Below are 6,344 nucleotides of genomic sequence, written 5' to 3' on the forward strand. Positions count from 1 at the left end.
AGCCATTGTGCTTAAGACTCGGATTGTAACACTCCATTACTATTGGTTATACAAGGGCAAACCCTCCATCTGCGCCACTGTAAATCAGGCCCTTGTTGGGCTATTACTCAGCCCCCAGGCCAGTGCTGCCCCCCCCCCGCCCCACCCTGCTGCTGCCCTCTCCCCCCTACCCTGGTCCCGCCTCACCTGCCTGCTGGGCCTTTGTATTTTACATTTCTAATTAAATAAAATTACACACACACAACGGCCAAAAAAAAGAAAAAAAAAGAGAGAAGAAAAGAAAAGAAGGGGCCGGGGGAGGGGTGTGCGTGGGGCTAATGAATTCCTCAATGATTTGCTGTTATATTTTAAAGGGACCATAAAAGCCAAGGGGTGATAAAAATGGATTTTGTCGTTATCTGCACCAGCGCTGGGAGAGCCGAGCCCTGCGGAAGACGTAGGCCCAGCCCTGCACCGGTTGCACCCTCTGCCGCATCCCCTTTTGGGATTTATGGGCGTGGGGAGGGGTCCTAGGGACAGCTGGGTTCAAACATAGGGGGTGAATCGGAAGAAGGATCAAACAAGAGTCGCTCCCTAAACCCTGAGGATGGTTCTGGGCAGGATTGGGGCTCCCCCCAGGAGGCAAACCTGGGGAATGAAGTAGCTTTGGGCTTTTTCCCATGTTGCCCCTCATCATATCCCTCCTCTATCTGTGGTACTTATCTGGCCCCCATCTCCCTAGTTTGAGAGCATCTCACAATCTTGGGTGTATTCAGCCTTGTGAGGCAGCCCCATTGTACAGATGGGAGACTGAGGCAGGGAGAGGCTAAGGCCCAGGTGCAAGGTCTTTGGGCTCCTAAGATCCATTGAATTCAAAGTCACAGGGGAAATCCATGGCAGAGCATGGCCTTGGCCTCAGCTCTCCTCAGACCCCAGGCTAGCACCCTAACCCCTGGGCCAACTTTCCCCTACCCACCTGCAGCGCCCCCTGTGCCTCCTCCTTCAATCCCTCCTTGCAACTCTGCCTCCAAAAGGCTTGCAGACATGTGGGCAGTGGGGGGGCTGAAACTGCTGCCCATTGCCCCACCCAGCATGGTCCCATCAGCTCATGCTCCCCCATCTGTTGGCACCTTGCATTTCTTGGCTTATTTCGACTGGAAGCTCTTTGGGGCAGGAACCGTCTGTTTTGTTGTGTGTTTGTACAGTGCCTAGCGCAGTGGGATCCTCGGCCAGGACTGGGGCTGCTAGGTCTTACCGTAATACACCTAATAAACAATGTACAGCACCTAGCACAATTGAGTCCTGAGGCTCTGAGGAGCTACTGTAATAAAAATAATACTGACTATGAAGACTCAGTAATCATGGGCGCCTGGGGAAAGCAGCATGAGATGGGAAGCAGAGCCTGGGCATTATCGGATGGGCATGGTACCGGATCCGCTCATTTGCTGAAGTATGGCCCCTCTCCGTGTCTTAGTATCTTCCTGTGCCATGGGATGGGCAGCAGAATTGGGTACGGTGCCTCCTGCTTCCACCTCCCGCCCTCTCTCCCCGGTGGCTCCAGCTCCCTGGAGTTTGTCCCCTTGGAGGGTCCCTAGCTGCATCCTGCCCTACAGCCAAGCGGACAACCCACGGAGCTCCCCCAACTCCTTGGGGTGCCTGCAACAGCCACTTCCCGCCCATGACCAGCTCAGCTTGGCTCTCAAAGGGGCCGGTCTCACCTCCAGCTTCACTAGCCCAGTGCATGAGTTCGTGTTGCGGCCTTGGGGGGAGCCTGGAGGCCACACACTGACTGGGCTGCAAAGGGTCTATACCAGACGTCCCTGTCTCCCACTGGAGCCACATTCCCTTCGTTGTCCATCCAGTCCTAAGGGGAATTCGCACTAAGGGCTGACAGCCCCTGGAGACCCATCCTGCCTTTCACCCGCTCAAGAACAAGGGCACAGTCAATGAAAGTGAATGGTGGGGATTTCAAAGGGGATGAGAGGCAACACTTTCTCACACAAAGGGCAATTGGACTGTGGAACTCCCTGCCACAGGAAGTCACTGAGGGCAAGCACTCCCAAAGGGGGACATTTCGGTGGATAGCAGGACTAGCCAGAGTTAGAAGAGTGAACGTTGACGTGGGCAGCGATATTAAACCTTGGGCTTTGGGGTTTAAGCCTAAATCTATCAGTGACCAAGATCAGACGTAATGTGGGGGGCAGATTATCCCACATCTGCTACTGTAGCCTGCTTATATCTTCCTCTGCAGCACCTGGCACCGGCCACAGTCAGAGGCAGGATGCTCGACTAGATGGAACTTGGGTCTGGCAATTCCACACAGAGCCGGGGTGATGCCGACCAGCCCTGCTCTGGAGGGACCTGCTCCTGGGAAGAGGGGCTAGAGGCGTCTCCATGGCCCATTCAGGTCTCAGTGATGGGGGGCACTTGGTTCCGGCTCATTGCGGACACTTACCCAATAGCAACAAACCCAAACTGCACCAGCTCAGTCTGCCAGGTTGCCCACATGGGCACAAGTGGCACTTGGTACCAAGTGGGCCCAGGGCACGCCAGGCAGAAGGCCCCAGCTGTCAGCCCTGCAGTCCCAGGGATATTTCAGGCCAGAAGGGGATTGTGAGTGGCTCTCCTGTATAAAACAGCCCGCAGGCTTGCCCGCAGACATTGACTCATCCACCTCTAGGATGCGGCCACCCCTGGGATGGGATGCGATGGCTGTTAAACAGCCACACCACATCTTAGGCCTGAAGTGGAGAAGCCTGCTGGGGAAGTGGATCGAAGGAGGCAGACTGGAATCCCACATTGGATTTGGGCTCGGGATTAACTTTCCTGCTCCTGGGGGATTTTCCGGGACCCCATTAGAATCATAGAATATCAGGGTTGGAAGGGACCTCAGGAGGTCATCTAGTCCAACCCCCTGCTCAAAGCAGGACCAACCCCAACTAAATCATCCCAGCCAGGGCTTTGTCCAGCCAGGCCTTAAAAACCTCTAAGGAAGGAGATTCCACCACCTCCCTAGGTAATCCATTCCAGTGCTTCACCACCCTCCTAGTGAAAAAGTGTTTCCTAATATCCAACCTAGACCTCCCCCACTACCACTTGAGACCATTACTCCTTGTTCTGTCATCTGCCACCACTGAGAACAGCCGAGCTCCATCCTCTTTGGAACCCCCCTTCAGGTAGTCGAAAGCAGCTATCAGATCCCTCCTCACTCTTCTCTTCTCCAGACTAAATAATCCCAGTTCCCTCAGCCTCTCCTCATAAGTCATGAGGCAAGGTGTCAAGACCTCAGCTTTATGTTTTGCCCCGGAGAGGACACCTCCAGGCAGCACAGCGCCCCCTAGGGCTGTACTGGCTCTGCCCACCTTCTGAATTACCAGCGCATCTTCCTGCAGCACCAGTGTAGACCCGGAAGATCTCCTAGCCACCATCTGAGATTTTAAAGTCCATTTTGACCCTGTCCACAAACCCACAAGGAGGCAGCTTGGCCCTGTGGCGAGGCCTCTCAGGACTTTTGGGTTCTACTCCTAGCTCTGCCACTAACTGGCTGGATGACCTGGGCAAGTCACTTCCCCATTGTGTGCCTCAGTTTCCCCACCCACTCACATCTGTTTAGATTGCAAGCTCTCTGGGGCAGGGACTGTCTCTTGCTCTGTGTCTGTTCTGTGCTAGCACAATGGGACCCTGATCTCGGCTGGGACCTCTACATGGGTCCATAATAGGAATACATCCAGGCTAGGGAGGCTGGGATCTGTGATGCTGGGAGTCAGGACTCCTGGCCTTCAGACCTGTCCCCCGAGGATCAGTCCTTGCAGCTTCCTCTCATGCATCTGGTACTGGCCGGTCTCGGAGACAGGAGCATGGAGTCACTGCTTAGAGCTGGCGGCAACGAGAAATGCCTGGTGTCATGTGGCTGCTGCCAGGGTCGGACCCAGGCATCCTGAGTCTCTGCTCCAGGTTCAAGCCATAACAGTCTGCAGCAGTTGGGCAGGGGGTCCAAACCCAGCTGGCACCACCTGAGTGTTGATTTCCTCCCTGTGGCCAGAACTGCATTCTTACACTGCAGCGGGGCAGACTGGCAATCTACTGCAGGCAACAATCCTGCCCATGTGGGCCAGGAGGGATACGGAAGCACAGCTCCGGAGGCAAAGCCTGCACCAGCCAAGGGATGGCGACAGATCTTTTATCCCGCCCTGCTCAGCTGCACCACAGCACCCAGCAGCGTCCCCCATCGCAGCAAGAGGCACATTTCCAATCCCAGGTGCTTCGGCTGCCTTCCCGGCCTTGATCTCTGCCCCCGGCTGCCCAGGCATCGGCCTTGCCCCGCTGCAGTTCTGGTGGCGTTTACCCCCAGGAGTAAAAAGCAGCCCGACTATCCTGGCAGAGCTTGGGAGGGCAGCGATCTCCCTGGGCCTGGCGGAGTGGCGCAAGGTTTTACGGTGCCCTATAAACCATAAATCAGGCAAAGCTTTGAAGAGACTGGATTTTATTAGAATAGCCAAGACATGTAATATAAATATATATACACACTATACATGGGCCGCGCGCGTGCGTGTGTGTGTCTGTGTGTGCGCACTGGTTTTTTATTGCTCTGACGTTCGGGGACCTTAGCTGTCTTTGTCGGGGGGAAAAAAACATTAAAAAAACAACAAAAACCGGCCAGGTATGGGCCTGGGGAGAAGCAGGGAACAGCTGGACACATCAGGATCACCAACCACGGTAAGTTACAAAATAAAGAGCGCCCATAAACCAGTGATCAAAACAGCAGCCTCATCTTCTGCATTCAAAAGGCACAATCACGAACTCTCATCCCACCCAGCCGACTAACTGAGAACTCGGGGGCGAGCCGGACGCCTGGCTTCTTTCTCCCTCCCCCACAAGAAGAGCAGGGGGCAAATGGAGACTCACAACAGTATTATATTTAAAAAAAACAAATTAAAAATAAAAGGAATTGCAACCGTGAATACAAAAAGCAAGTGCATGAGAATAATCGAAGGTGGGGTATGTACAAGGGGGTGGGGGTGGGTTGAACTGCCCCCCTCCCCCGAAATCAAGCAAACCAACTGCAAATCAACACTAATTACTGAGCATGCTACAGCGGGTAGCTATGAGACGCAGAGACCCGGCGGAGGGGGACCCTGAATCCTGAGAATTAGAACAGTAATAATGGACAAGTGTTTAAAAAACAAAGTGAAAATAAAACCATTTCAGGGGTAGTGTCAAGGCTCTGCCCTGCCTGCTGCCCCGTCCAGGGGTCATTCCAGGGCTGGTGACCCTCCCCGCATTGTCTCCCCAGGGGTTTAGTCAGGCTGTGTCCCCCCCTGCAGCTCCCAGAGGTCATGCAAGGTCTGTGCCCCCCACCCCCCCGCTGTCATGTCAGGGCTGGTGCACCCTGCCCCCCCACCCATGCCCCAGGGACCCTGTCAACTCTCAAGTTGGCCAGGTGGGTCTTTGGACCTCTCCTTCCTGTCTCCCGGTCCGGTCACACTCCACCCCATTACTGCCCCTGGCACAGTCACTGCCCAGAGGCTGCGGGGAGGGGCAGACTGCGACAGAGAGCCAGGTCCAGGTTCTGCCCCAGGAGACGCTGGTGCAACGGTTGGATGATCCCATGGCAGTCACTCCTGATTTACACCCAGGAGGGGGCTGGGATCCCTGGGGCGCCCCATGGGGCAGCCGAGATTGGGATCAGACCCGGAGCAGGGAGTGGCTCAATTCTAGGCCAAGGGGATGCTGGGGCCAGGAAGCCGCTTGGCAGAGAAAAGCAGCTGGGGAAACCCAGCCCCCAACATGGGCTGGGACAGGACAGATACCCTGGTGTACACACACACAGAGCTCTGGGCACCAGCTCAGGCCCCTTTGCCCTCCCCCCATAACCTGGGCATCCCCCCCACAACCCTTCCCCACTTCCACCCCCCACCTGAGATCGCCGGGAAGGGAAAGGGAAGGGAAGGGTTTCGGTGCATGGGGCTCTGGATCCTGTGGACCCTCTTGGGCCATTAACCCCGCGTGGGAGGCGGCGGTGGCGAACGAGCCGATGGAAGGCCCGCTGTGCCAATTATTTACCCAGCTGACATTCTAACAAATCATCGGTCGTTAGCGGAGCGCTCCCAGCATTATCGGCTGGCTCTTGGCATGTGCTGGAGTCCTGCAGGGCCGAGCAGTGGACGGGGTGGGTGGGTGGGGGGCTGGGTCTCCTTGCCCTGCAGCCAGGGAAACTGAGTCCCATGGGGGAACAGATCCTTACGACAGCCGCGAAATTCCCTAGCCCAGACATGGAAACCAGTAGCCCAGCCAGAGGCCCAAAAGCTAGTTGACTGGGCCCAGGGGAGCGGAGCTCGGGGTGGAGCCAGGACCCCTGGCACATA

This window comes from Natator depressus, chromosome 20, assembly GCF_965152275.1.
Source record: "Natator depressus isolate rNatDep1 chromosome 20, rNatDep2.hap1, whole genome shotgun sequence".
NCBI classification, from domain to species: domain Eukaryota; kingdom Metazoa; phylum Chordata; order Testudines; family Cheloniidae; genus Natator; species Natator depressus.